This window comes from Pan troglodytes, chromosome 13, assembly GCF_028858775.2.
Source record: "Pan troglodytes isolate AG18354 chromosome 13, NHGRI_mPanTro3-v2.0_pri, whole genome shotgun sequence".
Classification (NCBI taxonomy): domain Eukaryota; kingdom Metazoa; phylum Chordata; class Mammalia; order Primates; family Hominidae; genus Pan; species Pan troglodytes.
Window position 1 is genome coordinate 40,182,034 of NC_072411.2, and position 17,037 is coordinate 40,199,070.

The 17,037-nt window shown below is 36.5% G+C and overlaps 1 long non-coding RNA gene across 2 annotated transcripts in view; it reads right to left on the reverse strand.

Moving 5' to 3' along the window:
- The window catches only part of LOC129143307 (uncharacterized), a 425,562-nt gene that overhangs the window by 58,045 nt on the left and 350,480 nt on the right, over positions 1–17,037 (reverse strand). For both annotated transcript variants that reach the window (XR_010149731.1, XR_010149732.1), the window contains exon 6: positions 15,921–16,121. This is a non-coding gene — a long non-coding RNA (uncharacterized LOC129143307). The remainder of the gene's footprint in view (positions 1–15,920; positions 16,122–17,037) is intronic.

The window sequence follows — 17,037 nt, forward strand, 5'->3', positions numbered from 1 at the left end:
TTATACCTCCCATTGAATCAATTATGACTATGATGGTTATCAAATGGTGAGTTTTCTATATTCATAACTCCTTCAAAATGTATTGGTATTCTTTTGGAAGGAAGAACTATCATTTCTCCCTAATCTATTTGTCTCTTCATTCATTTATATAAAATAGACTTATGAATTGATATTTTAATGGGTCACAAACCATTATTCATTATTGATTTTGCTGCTCAGGTGGTCTTTGAGTTGGCCAGCAGAAGTCCCCTCCAATCTAGTCCAATGTCTCTTTGGATATATCCCCTCATTTTTTGAATATTTCCTTCCTTTGTAACACAAATATATGTTTATGGATCTTTTTGTTAATTCTCTGATTTAGCCCCAGAATCAGCTATTTTTCCAAGGGACACTCTTTCTTTTAGTGGAGGATGGTATTCAGAAACCAAGCCAAAAATCTTGAACTTCCTGTTTTATCCCTATCTTTGATCTTCTCTGTTACAAACTACGTATTCGTTTTCAATTACCACACTACAAATCACTATAAACTTAGCATCTTAAAACAATGCAAATTTATTATCTGTCAGTTTCCACAGATCAGGAGTTAGGGCACTGGTTGGCACTCAGGGTGTCACAGGCTGTCATCAAAATTCCCACTGGGATGCAATCTCAAGTGAGGCTTGGGGTCCCCCTCCAAGCTCCTTTAGATTTTTGGTAAAATTTGGATCTTTGTGATTGTAGGGCTGAGGTCCCTATTAACTGGGGTTATGCTCAGTATCTAGCGGCCGTCCACCCTCAGGTCCTGGCCATGTGGCCCTCCTACAACATGGCCAGCAGAAAAATTTCCCTTCAGTGTGCTATGAGGAAATCTTACACAATAAATATACTGTAGTCATGAGAATAAGTATCCCATCATAGTCACAGGTCCTGTTCACACTCAAGGGCAGGAGATTATACAAGGCATGCATAATGTCAGGGGCAGGAATCTTAGAGGCCACTGTAGAATTGTGTCTAGCACAAACCATCAGCAATCTGTGGGGGTCTTACATCTGATACATGCTCAAATCCAGACTCTTCTCTGCATTTCCACGGCTAGCTTTCCAGCCCACACTACTTCCATCTCTCTTCTTTATTCTGATAGTTTCCCTATCTCCGTCCCTCCACTTTTGCTTCCCTGTGCCGTCACCTAAAACTAACCAGAGTGATCATTAAAAACTACCTAAGATGATGCCTTTAACCTTCTTAAAATCTTCAACAATGTCCTACTGCATTCAAAACCAAATCCACAATTCTTCCCACAGCTTCCACATTTTCAGTCCCTACTGGCCTCTTATAATAACTTCCTTTTGCTCCCTGTGCAACAGCCACCATAGCCCATGTATTTTCCTATTTCTCAAATGAGCCAAAGTTGTTCCTTCCCTATACCTTTGCACATCCTCTGAAGTACTTGGTCCTTGCACTGAACAAATTTAGTTGGTTATTTGCATCTCAGTTCACATGTCACTTCTCTAGAAAAGTCTTTCTGACAGTGTAAAGTGACATCATTCACTTAGTCACTCTGAATTACATCAGCCTATTTGTTTTCTTCATAGTGCTTATCAGAAAGTATATTCTTTATCTGTTTACTTCTATATCATTTGCCTGTCCCAAGTAGAATGTTTGCTCCATGAGGCCAGAGACCATGTTTATTTTATTCACTGGTGTATTGCCAGTACCTAGTACAGTATTGTTTCATGCTAAGCAGATGCTTAATAGATAGTGGTAGTGAATGGGTCTCATGAGACTTACGTACTACATAGAAAAATTAAAATTAGGGAAGATGTTACTTATAAGGACTAAAACTCTGAGGTCATTTTTGTAAGTGGAAAATTATACATGCATATATATGTATACACACATACTTTCTCTAAATTATTTGTCTAAAAGTAAAATATTTAAATATTTAAGAATAATATTAAATTATTCCACTTGATAATATTAAAATCCCCCTTGGACTCTGGAAGGAAGGCATCAATACAGAAAGAAATTTTGTCAGCCCTTTTCTCATTGGTGGCCTGACATTTTTGCAATGAATATCTGGCAATCATTTCCTACAGTGAATTAATGTTCTGCTTCAGAAATTTAGCTTATCATCATGAGCAACAATAATAAAAATCCTAGCCAGGTGATCGTCACGTGCCTGTAATCCCAGCTACTCAGGAAGCTGAGGTGGAAGGATCACTTAAGTCCAGGAGTTCAAGGCTATAGTGAACCATAATTGCATCACTGTACTCCATCCAGCCTGGCTGACACAGTGAGACCCCATCTCAAAAAAATAATAATAATTTTTAAAAATCTATATTCCAGAGACTCAATAGGTGGAACTCTCTTAATAGCTTTGAATTCTTTTGCCACCAACAACAAATAAATCAAACCTCTCAGAAGGGATCCCTCTCTATCTTATTGCGACATCTCAGTAGAGGGGATACAGTGGGCTTGGTTGCTATCTCCTGTGTGAGGTTACAGTCGCAAGGGTCCTGCACCAAGAGGAAGGAATGTGGTTAAGTCGCCTTGAATATGATCTTTGAGAGCTTTACCTGGGGTGGCTTCCCGTGATCCAAATCATTCTAGTATCCCCCAGGTATTTCCTTGCAGTCCTTCGGAACCTGACTGAAAACAATATTCATGATGACATTTTCTGTGCCCCGTTTGCAAACTTAAACTACTATATACAGTTTAAGAAATTTTAGAGCCACTGGCTAAAGGGCTAAAATGTAACAGGAATGCTTAGAAACTGTTTGTATGCTTGATTTGTTTTACAGTGTTTTTGGTCTTTAGTTTTGATTGGATTGTTTTACTGAAACATGAAGGGCATTTAGAAGGCAAGAAAGTGAATAGGATACATTTGCAACAATATGCCCTAAAGCAACATCTTAATGTCAGAAGTAAATTATAACAACTTACATTACTGATGACATACATTATAATTCAAAGCCAGAGGAACTACATCAAGGTTGTTCTCACTATGATATAAAAAGGTTTTCTTTGTATCTTTTGCAGCCAGACAAAGACCTTTATTGATGAAAATGGTATTAGCAAAAGGTAATAGAAGAAAATATGTATCTTCTGTAATGCATGAAACAGTTTTTTCTGAAGTTTCCCAGTGATTTTGCATCAATTTCACTGAAAAATGTTTTTTATTTCGTAGACAATGTGGAATGGGTTTCTTCCAATGTTATATATGTTCCTCCCAAGATGTCAAGAGGAAGTATATCTAGAGTTTGACTTGATCCATTTCTGATGTATTCCATTGATAATAGCACAAGCAGTGATGACAGTTAAAGAATAATGCTTGTGACTATCACAACTGTTAGAAGACTATGTTATTTAGATATATGTGTTTACATAGTCTTTAGCCCCTTAAATGAAAAAAAAATTTTTGCATAGTCTTCCTGGTCATGTTTGTATTGACATTCAAATTTTTAAATATCTAATTCAGAGCCTGAGTTATCTTTCAAAGTATTAGCAAAGTAGTTAATTTATAAAACTTTATTATTACTATAAACATATTAAAATGTTATGAGGCCACATGTTCAGACAAAAACCCTGGAGACATTACAGAATTATCGTTCGATGAAAACAGTAAACCATGCATTCTTTAGTTATAGAGTATGCCGAGTCTAACAATCATAGCTTTGATAGGTGTAAGAACCCAATGAGATATTCTACATCAATTAAATATATTTGGTAATTGCCAAATCTCTGTTATTGAGGCCACTTATTTTTCTTCTATGAGTGCATGTGTATATGTGCATGCATGTTCATGATGCAGCTGAGTGACACCAGGGTATCAGGCACACCTAAAGTGCTGAGGGTTCAGTGAAGCATTTTAGCCAGGACAGACTCAACCATCCTCATGCAGCCTTGGCTTCAACTGAACACTATGGCTTGAAAGCTTAAGGAAAATCCATCACTTTTTTTTTAATTTGATTGTACTAGCCCAACTGTCCCATCACTTTGCCAACTCCTGCTGGTATTCCCAGGACCCAACAAAGAATCCTGGATTTCAGACCAGAAAGAAATTTGGAAATCATCTAGAACACTGGTGGCACCTATGGTGGTGCATCTTCAGGAGTGAACCAACCAATAATAACCATCTACTCAAATATTATGAATTCATGTAATAATGACTGGATTATGCCTGTAGGTATGCTGGTATCATTGGTTTTCTGGAAAACTCAGAAAAGAGAATGTACTCTTTTATTTGTTTTTTTCACTGATCTAAGGACATCTTTAGTTAAAGACTTCTTACCCTCACAGCAAGAGGATAGGAGAGATGAAGTTTGCTTATGTCTGTGATGATGTGCCTTTGACATTAAACAGACTCAGATCCATGCACAGGAATGAAGTAGCAATTACATGACTGTTGAAAAGAAAACGTGTTGGTTGGGGCTTGTAGCCCATCTCATGAAATATCAGGATGAAGCAGCCTCTGAGTGCTTTGAAATGATATTAGGTAAGGCAGCATTATCTAAATGGAAAGGCCAGATTAGAGTCAGGAGGATGGGTCTAGCAGAAAATGTATTAAGACCACCCAATATTTGTGGAACATCATTACCTTCACATATGTACTTTTAAGATAGAAAGGGCAGGTATTATTAAGCTACCTTTCTAATGAGGAACCTGAAGCCCATGCTTACTGACTTATGATAACATAGTCAATGAAAACTAACTTTCCTTAATCCAGTCTATCATTGATGGACATTTGGGTTGGTTCCAAGTCTTTGCTATTGTGAATAGTGCCACAATAAACATACATGTGCATGTGTCTTAATAGCAGCATGATTTATAATCGTTTGGGTGTATACCCAGCAATGGGATGGCTGGGTCAAATGGTATTTCTAGTTCTAGATCCTTGAGGAATCGCCACACTGTCTTCCACAATGGTTGAACCAGTTTACAGTCCAAACAACAGTGTAAAAGTGCTCCTATTTCTCCACATCCTCTCCAGCACCTGTTGTTTCCTGACTTTTTAATGATCGCCATTCTAACTGGTGTGAGATGGTAGCTCATTGTGGTTTTGATTTGCATTTCTCTGATGGCCAGTGATGATGAGCATTTTTTCATGTGTCATTTGGCTGCATAAATGTCTTCTTTTGAGAAGTGTTGGTTCATATCCTTTGCCCAGTTTTTGATGGGGTTGTTTGTTTTTTTCTTGTAAATTTGTTTGAGTTCTTTGTAGATTCTGGATATTAGCCCTTTGTCAGATGAGTAGATTGCAAAAATTTTCTCCCATTCTGTAGGTTGCCTGTTCACTCTGATGGTAGTTTCTTTTGCTGTGCAGAAGCTTTTTAGTTTAATTAGATCCCATTTGTCAACTTTGGCTTTTGTTGCCATTGCTTTTGGTGTTTTAGACATGAAGTCCTTCCCCATGCCTATGTCCTGAATGGTATTGCCTAGGTTTTCCTCTAGGGTTTTTATGGTTTTAGGTCTAACATTTAAGTCTTTAATCCATCTTGAATTAATTTTTGTATAAGGTGTAAGGAAGGGATCTAGTTTCAGCTTTCTACATATGGCTAGCCAGTTTTCCCAGCACCATTTATTAAATAGAGAATCCTTTACCCATTTCTTGTTTTTGTCAGGTTTGTCAAAGATCAGATGGTTGCAGATGTGTGGTATTATTTCTGAGGGCTCTGTTCTGTTCCATTGATCTATATCTGTTTTGGTACCAGTACCATGCTGTTTTGGTTACTGTAGCCTTGTAGTATAGTTTGAAGTCAGGTAGCGTGATGCCTCCAGCGTTGTTCTTTTGGCTTAGGATTGTCTTGGCAATGCAGGCTCTTTTTTGGTTCCATATGAACTTTAAAGTAGTTTTTTCCAATTCTGTGAAGAAAGTCATTGGTAGTGGCACATATACACCATGGAATACTATGCAGCCATAAAAACGGATGAGTTCATGTCCCTTGTAGGGACATGGATGAAGCTGGAAACCATCATTTTCAGCACACTATCGCAAGGACAAAAAAACCAAACACCGCACATTCTCACTCATAGGTGGGAATCGAACAATGAGAACACTTGGACACCGGGAGGGGAACATCACACACCAGGGCCTGTCATGGGGTGGGAGGAACGGGGAGGGATAGCATTAGGAGATATACCTAATGTAAATGAAGAGTTAACGGGTGCAGCACACCACCATGGCACATGTATACAAATGTAACAAACCTGCACGTTGTGCACATGTACCCTAGAACTTAAAGTATAATAAAAAAATAATAATAATAAATGAAATGGTAAAATTGAAAAAAAAAGAAATGATATAAAACTAGATAAAAGTGTCTGCTTGTAACAATTCTATTGTAAATGGAATATATTTTCAGAACATTCATTTAAGCAAATATAAGATAATTTTAATGTAAAAAAAAAAGAAAACTAACTTTCCTACTATGTGCATAGCCTCACATGTTCTGTAGAAAATACATACTTCCTAAACTGGAGGCACTTGTGATGTAAGGCAGGGCACAACACTATCTGTTTGTAAGGGACTGTAAAATGATCTGGGCCAATGTCTCCAAGTGATTTATTAATCTACACACAGACATGGGATTTTGGGTTGTTGCAATGTTTTTCTTTACATTGAGCCACAATTGGGTTTGACATGAACATGCAGTTTGAGTATTATTATACACTCAATGCAGTGACCTTATGCAATGACCAGGGACCAAGGCTTTTCTGCCAAAAGATTTGGACATCATTACTGGTTCTTCCTTAAAATCTGTGCTATAGGCAGCTACAGTCATCACTATGATAAAACTTGCCATACTTGATTGTACAAGTATTTGCTATGGTTTGAATGTGTCCCCTAAATTATAAGTGTTGAAAACTGATCTCCAATGTGACATTATGGAAAGATGGGGCCGCTAAGAGTTTATTGGATAATGAGGGCTCTGTCTCATGAATGGATTAGTGGGTTAATGAATTAATAGCTTATCCTGGAAATGGAACTGATGCATTTATAAGAAATGGAAGACCTGAGCAAGTATGCCCTCACTCTCAGCCTTCTCACTGTGTGATGCTCTTGCTACCCTGGGACTCTGTAGAGAGACCCCACCAGAAAGAAGGCCCTCACCAGGAGCCAATCCATGCCCTTGGATTTCCCAGCCTCTAGAATTGCAAGAAATACAACTCTTTTCTTTATTAATTACCCTGTTTCAGGTATTCTGTTATAAGCAACACAAAATGACTGTTATAAGACAGTATTGAATGAGGTCATGAAACTGAAATTGATCTATTAGTTCTAGCATTTTAGATGGATACTTGTAATTATTGTAATTATTTTAAAGCTGAAATCATCAAGAAAAAAGATGATAATGAAATTCCAAACTAGAATTTTTGGATATTTTAACATTTTGCAGTCTTGTAATTCCCTATAATCAATAAAGCGAGTGAGACTGGTCTCTTCATCAGTATTTATGATGAAATTCTTAAAATCCATGTGGAAATACCAATTGTGTCTTAAATAAGAAGAAATACCTATTATTTTTATGTGACATAATATTTCCCATATGACCTCAGTTTTTCTCTGTTCATTAAAAGTTTATCTTACTGCCATTAAAGCCTGCCACCCCCCAAACCAAAAGGATGAAAATTAAATTTTAAAATTATTTTACCTATAACACTGAATTTCTTCACAATCATTCAAAGAAACTAATCAAATTGGGTTTTATTCAGAATATTGTTATAAAAGATTAAATGGCAGTAAAGAAAATTTGCTTTTCTATCGTAACTAATACAGGATCTAATTACAGGATCTTATTATACTTTAGATTAAAAAGTTTGCAGGTTGATTCTATAATTGAGCTTTTTTTCAGTTTTACCCAAGAAAGAAAAATAATGCATTATGTTTGCATAACACCTTATAAAGTATGATGCAGTTTTATGTGTTATTTGATCTCTGCATAATAACTCTGGGAAGGTGAAGAACAGGCATAGAGGTGGATGTTTCAGCTAAGAAAGCTCGAGAGGTTTGCCCCGGGCTGCACTCTTTTCAAGCAAGTAACAGGGCTTCTTCTTAAGCCAAGCACTTCTGACCTCAAAGTCTATGTTCTTCATCTCACAGCATGATCAGTGTCTCTCACACATCATGTTCCTGCCATTGTACCTGTGATTTTCCTTGTTTGGAAGACTTTGTCTGGGAATTGGGTTTTTATTACACTGTTTTGATTATACTGTAGGTCACTTGTTCTCTCTGTAACTTCACTGACTCAAATTGTAATATGTCTGGTGCCACACTGGCTCTAGAAATATCAGTAGCTGTATCATTCAAAACCAGTGAAATAAAAGGATTTTTCTGTTTCAAACACATAAAAAGCAAAACATAGTCTTCTTGCTGAAGAATTGTTTGCTACCTGTAATCTAATCAGAAAATAACTATACCTTAAATTTAATGAGGAACAATTTTTTAATTCTTCTGGTTTTTGTTTATAAATGTTAAAACGTACCACATGACTATTTTCTGCTAAGCTATTAAGGACTTGGAACTTCTGCTTTCTTCTGTGCTAATACAGATCAAGATATTATAATTGATGTCCTTAGCCAGTCATCTGAAAAGGTCATGATATTTTCATGAATTCATCTCTAAGTCTTTGACTTCCTTTGCTAGAACCTGCATGCCTTCCCACCTCCTCAAACCAAAAAAACAAAACAAAACAAAACAAAAAAACCACAAAACTAGCCAGTGAATGTTCTGGTATATTCTGGTAAATAAAGTTTTGTGTTTTTTCTTCCTATCTCTTGTCATTAACTTCTATATCAGTAATAATCAAATATATTTGTATTCTGGAAACTATTTCTCTCTGTGTGTATGCAACAAATTCTGTTGAGAATGAACAAGAATTAAGTTTAATAATAAAGCATCTTATAAAGTGCTTTATTTCCATTTATCTGGGCATAGCTGTGGCTCTTTCTTGGGGAAGCAGGCGAAAGTGAAGGGTTTTTAAAGGGGTCTGATAGAGAATGTGAAGTTGATTCATTTAGCCAGATTAGGGTCCACTCATAGCTTTCATCAACTTTCTGGTAGACATCTCCATGTGCATAGGTCCCATTTTTTGTCCTAGTTTTTTTTAACCATTTAATCTTAAGGAAAGGACCAATGTATTCTGAAAAAAATGTTATGGATAATGAAATATGGAGTTACTAATAGGTTTGTACTATTTGGGGTGATGGGTACGGTTTCCTACTCATGTTCCAAGGACTTTGAAAGGAGCAGAGTCTGCTTCTATATGGCAATAAAGTCATCATGTCCAAGTGGTTGATTTTCTGTTTTATTTTAAATACTCCTTCTAGGTCTTTCCACATGAAGAAAGCTCATTTGATGGAAATACTTAACAAGTTATTTACATTGTTAATGGGTTGCTGATAAATTTTATTATCAAAATCAGACTCAGAAGCAATGCTACAATGATCAAGATTATGACCAATTTTTATTTAAAGTTACTATAAAGTGTATTATTCTGAACATTAACTACTACATTCCATGGCACATAGTATAATTAATTAATTGCTACATGTATTGTTTACAAAGAACTTCCTTATATGTGTTTCAGTTAATAGTCATAACAAGCCAAGAAAACTTGTGGCACAAAGTTGAATGAACAGTGTGATGGGAATATCACCAGAACCCACGTTAGCTGTGCTTAGCTGTACTTATTTACATGCCTTTGTCTAGCTACTGTGTTATTATAGATCAGATATTGATTGTAGTATGTTTATTCATATATTTATTCATTTGAGTGAATGTCCATTATGAAAACAAGATTTTCCCCTCTGAAATCTCTAGTTTGATCCAACACATGCAATGTGAGTATGTGGATATACTCAGGACATAGTATCATTCAAAACCAGTGAAATATAAGGAGCCAAATCATCAGGTGTATTGAAGAGGACCCTCTTTCACTGTAGGAAGACCGTAACCTACTGTGACTGGCCGTTGCAAAAATCAAACGCAAATCTTCCAAATTTTGAAAAGCTGGTCCAGATTGGAAAAATATACCTTTAAAGTTGTATAAGTTGTATTTGCCCAATTCTACCAAACTACTCTCCCTTAGAACCTACCAGTTACAGCATTCTTGAATTTGCAGTTGAGTGGCAAAAAAAATATTATCTTAAAAGGCAAGTAAAGCTTATTTCCTCATGAAACTCTACTTTCAGTGGACTTAAAGTGAGCCCTTCTCATCCATTTTCAATTAGGTTGGTGCAAAAGTATATGCGGTTTTTGCCATTACTTTTAATTACTAATTACTTATTGAGCCATAAGGGCCACACATAAAAGTCAACCTCTGAAATACACATTCTTGTCTACTTTGGGGAAAACATGAGTACATATCACTGTATATAGTATCTGTGTACATGTGTTTATTAAAATGGCCAAAAAATGTATTAAATTTTACAAAAGGAATGCATGTACATAATTTTAGAAAGGAAATTGTACTCTTAGGTTTTCATTAAGAGTGAGCAGTATCTTCTTTTTCCCCAATCCTGCTCCCCAAAGACTGCTATTTTTCACCCTAGATGTGTTTTCTGCTATTTATATGTTTCTGCTAAAATATAATCATTAAATTGAAATTCTTTATTTTGTTAATTTTAGAATCTATTTTTACAGCTTTATTTATTTATTTATTTGAGACAGAATCTCTCTCTGTTGCCCAGGCTGGAGTGCAGAAGCACGACCTCGGCTCACTGCAACTTCCGCCTCCTGGATTCAAGTGATTCTCATGTCTCAGCCTCCAGAGTATCTAGGATTACAGCCATGAGTTACCATGTATGGCTAATTTTTTTGTATTTTTAGTAGAAATGAGGTTTTGCCATGTTTGCCAGGCTAGTCCAACTGCTGGCCTCAAGTGATCCACCTGCCTTGGCCTCCCACAATGCTGGGATTCCAGGCGTGAGCCACCACACCTGGCCTATTTTTGCAGCTTTATTAAGGTATAATTAATATATGATAAGCCACACATATTTAAAGTTTACAATTTAATACATTTTGACATATATATACACATACATATACCCATAAAATAATCACCTCAGTGAAGATAATGAACATTCCCATCATCCCCAAAGGCTTTTTCATGCCTCTTTGAAACCCAGTCTTTCCTCCCTACCTCCCTTATTCCCAGACCTACGTAACCATTGGTCTACTTTCTATCACTAAACGTTAGTTTATTCTTCCTAGAGATTTCTATAAATTGAATCATATTTTATGTAAGTTTGTTCAATATTTTTTCATTCAGTATAATATTTTGATATCCATTCAGGTTGAGCATAAATCAACAGTTTATTGATTTTTGACTATTATTCCATTATAAGGATATATCACTATTTAATTTATCCATTCAACTATTTGTTGATGGGCATTTAGCTATTAAAAAGTAAGCTAGGGCCAGGTGCAGTGGCTCACACCTCTAATCCTGACACACTGGGAAGCCAAGACAGGAAGATGGCTTGAGGCCAGGAATTTGAGAACAGCCTGGGCAAGAAAGCAAGAGCCTGTCTCTACAAAAAATTTAAAAAGGAAAAATAGCTGGGCATGGTGGCATGCACCTATGGTAGCTACTCAAGAGGCTGAAGTGGGAGGATCACTTGAGCCTGGGATTTTGAGGCTGTAGTGAGCTATCGTCGGGCCACTGCACTCCAGCCTGGGTAACAGAGCAAGACTCCATATCAAAAAAAAAAAAAAAAAAAAAGTAAGCTGCTATGAGCAGTTGTTTGATATTATATTTTGGCTTCTTACTTGGTAGCTAAGGCTTTAACTCTCTTGCACAATTATCCTTGTTCATTGTTTTCTCTCCCCAACAAAGTTCAATTATATTTCACATTTTGGACTTATATCAATATTCAGTATTTATATTATTTTTACAAAGCAGTATTGTTTATTGCTGAGCCAAATAGTGGGAAATACTAATTTTACTTTCTGATAAAACTTTTCTTAATAAGTTGCCTTACTTTTCTCCATATTGTTATTCTTATATTGACCTATAATTACTTTTGACCATCCGTCAGCCCCTCAATACCGTTTTGCAAATTGTAGAATGTACAGGATAATCAGTTATTTCGATTTCATTAATGAGTGCACCCTTCTTGGAGCTTTGACTCCCCTGTCCACACTGAATGCTTGCTCTCCTGGGCAACTGCATAGCTGCATTCCCATTGCTCTTGTTCTGAGAATTTCCGTCATTGCCCTCCTGTGTCAGGACCCAATATCTCATGTCTTTCCCTTTGGTTTTATTTTGGTGAGACACAACCCCAGTATATTCTTGACCTAGTGCATGAAGAAGAGGGTAAAAAGAAATACATACATACATATGTGTGTGTGTGTGTATGCGTGTATGCATATATACACACATATGTATATAGTACACATCTGAAAATTCTTTCATCCAGTTTGGCTGGGGGAGAAATTGGTGGTTGAAAATTATTTTTGCTCAACATTGTAAGAATATTGTTTATTGTTTCCTAATTTCCAATGTTAGTGAGATGATCAACACCACTTCATATTCTTTATTTTGTGTGTGACCAATTTTTTTCCATCTAGAATATTTTTAGCATCTATTCCTTATCCTTCATGTTCCAAAATTTTGAAGTGATTTACATTGCTAGACTCTTCTTTTTGAGAATCTCTTTAATCAACAGAATTGTATTCTTTCTGTCTATAAAATTATCTGATATTATTTCTTTGATAATTGCTCTGCCCACTCCCCACACTCAAACTCCCCTGAAAACAAAACAAAACAAAAAAACTCTGCCCTTTTTCTTTTTCCTCTCTTTTGGAACTTCTATTGGCAGTATATTAGGTCATTAATGACCTTGTGAAATTGCTGCTATTTCATCATTTGATCTACAAAAATGGTAGTTTCATATGATTCAACTTAACATATCTATCCATAAATGTAGCCATATATATTTTTTCTTCTCTGCATTGTCTCTGTTTTCTCTAAGTTTTCTCTTAGCATTTATTGACTTTCAGCTCTACCTTTGATCCTAGAGCCTCTCCTAAATGTCTGCTGATCCTAGACTAAATGTCTACATTAAATAATGAAGCACCTACAAGCCAAGTGTACACTGTGTGTGCTTAGCAGCGACTTGTGGATGGGTGAGCTTCCATGCAGGGAGTCGATATGTGAACGCAACTATTTCATTGGTAAAATTCTAAATTTTAGTGTCAGTTAACATTTTCTCTGACACTGTACAAAGAAGGATCTTTTAGTCTCTGCCCTCAGTTTATAGGCCTGGCTGCTGGTCCTCTGAAGAAGAGGATGAGATCTTGACATTTTGCATGCATATTTTTGCTTAGGTCCCCTGTTTTAAATCTAGCTCTATTCTCTGTTTTCCATTGTGTCCGGTGTTCCCAAATCCAAAGGCTGATTTATTCGATGTATGCAAAGAGTCAATCCCTAGTCTCTTGGAAGAGGTGGTCACTGGGCTATCTGGGAGTAGAACTAGGATCCTGAAGGCCCAAATGTCCCCTGTGTGGCCTTTCACCCTGAGGTGAGCCATCTCTAGGTCTGTTGTAGGTGCTTACTGAACTCAAAAGAGTATCTTGGCAAGAGTTTCTTCCTAGGACCCTAGGACAGATCTCTGCATGATAATAGGATAATAGGGATCTTCTGCTTTGTGAATTTCTTGCACATGAAGCTGTTTTCCGACAATTCCAATGTACTTGTGTGGGAGAAATGCAGAGACCCTGACAGCTGGGTACTCCCTTGTATCTCTGTTTTGGAATTAGCTTGGGAATGATTTGCTAGTACCAATGGAAAAAAAAGAATCTTGAACCAAGTCTGAGTTGTCATTCTCACAAATCTTCAAAGACAGGCTGACCCTTCTTTGGTCTGACTCTTGATCACTCCATTTTCAGCTCCATACTTCAGTCACTCATTTTGGAGTACTCGAAACAATTTCTGAGACCATCTGTCATTGCCATTTTCTGAGGCCCTGTGGTTGACTACATATTGGTATCCATCTCTGCAGGCATGTAAGATTTAGGTTCTTCTCTTCACTTTCAGTCATTATAAATTTTATTAGCATTTCTTCTTAATTAATTGTTTTCTCCACTTCTGGTCACTTGACTACTACAGATTTATAACTTTTTCTTTTCTTTACACTTATTGTGGTAGGATTTGAAGTGGAGGCAAATATAAATGCATGTATCCTCTGCCACGTTTATCTAGTGGTCTTAGATCTTACACTTTAAAAATGTTTTTAATTAAAGTGTTATATACATACAATAAAATTTACCCATCCTAAGTGCACAATTTAATAACATCTTAAGACCTTCGATGTTTCAAATATCCTACTCATTAGTCAAATGCAGACCCATCATAATTACATATGTCTTTTTCTACCTTAATCTCACACAGATAAATATATGCATTCTTCCTGGTGAGAGTGGCAGAGGAGTTATATGCCCTTACCACTCAAAAGAAAACAATTGTAGATATTTTTTGGGCACAGATCTGAATGAAAATAAGTGGGAGACCAGTGTGCTTGACAATATAGTTAACTATGTTGGCCAATATCAGAGCTATTTTTTGTGGATAAGCAACCTTGCCAAAAACCAGAATACACTATAACATACTACTCAATAATTTTTAATTGGCTACTATCATTTTTCAAAAAGTAAGAAACAAGGGGAAAGTAAATCTACTAGTTTTCCTGAAGCAAGAGAAGAGGAAAATGAGAAAATTGAGATTTGACCAACTGATTTCTGCCCAAAGTGGTACAAATGACTGTGTAAAAACATCAGAGAGGCTAAATATTTGTGGCAGACGCTCTTTTAATGGCTGCTGATAAAGCATGAAAATCACTTTGAGAGCATCTGATACATTTCTTACAAATACCCACTGCTCTCTTTGTAAACATTGGGGGAGAGAAGTATACAATATATCTTTCCAAATTTCTAAACATATGTGTTTTAATATTCTTAATTTTAAAGTGTACAGAGATACAAATATCTTGTATTTATTTTCAGCAAACAAGTCTTTATCTGCTAGTTGGAACTACAAACTCAAATGCCTACAGAAGCCAGGCTGGCATATAAACATGGATGTAAGTAAATAGGGAGTGTCGAATTGCAGAATGGCATAGCCTCCTAAAGGCACCCAAATTTAAAATATGTTAAAGATGTATAAATACAAAGAAACAAAAAATTAAAAACAATTAAGTTTAAAAACAGAAAATTAAATAAATAAAGTAAATCCAACTTTTAGGGCCTTGTTGACTGCAGGTCACCAGTTTAACTTCTAGTTTAGGAAATGGTGGGTGAGTTGCTCCCAGCTCAAAGGAGCAGCAGATTATGTTCGCCATCTAATTCTCAACTAAACATTCACTTAACTTTCTCATGTAGGCTGGGTGCGTGGCTTATGCCTGTAATTCCAGCACTTTGGGAGGCTGAGGTGGGAGGATTGCTTGAGGCCAGGAATTTGAGACTAGCCTGGGCAACATAGTGAGACCTCCATCTCTCCAAAAAAAATTTATTAAAAAGTATCCAAGCATGGTGGCACATGTCTGTAATCACAACTGCTCAGGAGGCTGTGGCAGGAGTGTCACTTGCTCCCAGGAGTTCAAGGCTGCGGTAAGCTAGGATTGTAGCACTGTACTCCAGCCAAGGTGACAGATCAAGACTCTATCTCTTGAAAACAAAACAAAACCCTCCTATTCAATCCTAGTCCGGCTTTGATTCCTTGCTCAGAATATGTTTCTCCCCTTTCCTGCTTCTCTAGTGTTCACTCTTACGCCTGTATCTCCTTCTTCTTTCTTCTTCCCCCTTACCTTGCCCCTCCTCAACTCACCAAAGTGGAATGGAATGAAGAGTTTTGTGCTTACTTATTCCTATAAGTGTTGCATCAAGTTGAATACCCCAATGGGCTCATCTCCCTTGTTAGAAACCTGTGAAGGGTTTTCCTTACCTGTAGTCCAAAGCCCATACTGCTCAGCCTGCTGCTCAAGCCCTTCCACTGATCCAGGCTTGCTTTGCCAGACTTTCCTCCCAGGACAGCAGTTCCTCCAGTGTCCCAGATCCACAAGACCACCTCAGCCAGCCAGCACACCACGCAGACTGCTTACTCTCCACCAGTCATCCTTGTTCCTTCATTTTGCCTGGAACATGTCTTGAATATTGAAGGTGCTTAATAAGCATGAGGTGAATTTGAATTTTGTTATCAGTTTGAAAGCAAATGAGTTGCATTATTATTATTTCTCAATTTACTATTTTAAAGCCAATTAAATTAAATCACATTTTGTTTATGGTTCATTTTTTTCCCTCCTTAACAACATCAAAATAAAGACTTTTTAAAAAGTATGAAAGGCATCCTTGTCTGCATTTCCATGTCCTGTGGCTTTATCAGTCTGATTAGACAGATGGCACTAGGTGTTTGATTCTGGCATGAGGTTAATGGGCATGGATAAGAAACAAGAGGTGAAATAGACCTCCAACTTCAGAAATTGTTGACTAGTAGACCGTAGTTCACTTTCACTGCTAAGAGCATTTGCTGCCAATGTTTTAATCATTCTGGGCTCTTCTCCACTACATGAATTTGCTATATAAATTTTTATTTTTTCATTCACATAGTACACCCTTTCTTTGCCCAGTTCTCTGAATAGAATCTTGCAAAGATAGTAAACAGACATTTCTTAGCCATTTACAAAGGGCTTTTTCTGGTCTAAGAAGTCCACAATTTAGACACTAATGAAATATGAAATATGTCACATTATACTTTGAAAATGACTTGAGTCAATGTCAAATATGTCAAATGAGTGTTCAGGGAATTTCAAGGATCTTACCCAAATTTTATGTCTACTTTATAGAATCTCTTTTCTGCACTTATATGTCCTAATGTTTTTATAGACATTAATATCAAAAGAACAATTTAGATTGTTTAAAAAAATCTAAAGTCTGATTTACCTTTGAGACATACTTCAGAACACAAACCAATTTTGCTATGGTAATATCATGTCAATATTTTTTGACAGAAGACAAATGTTGTTATTATTTCACCATTTCTTACCTTTGTAAAAGTTTAGAAT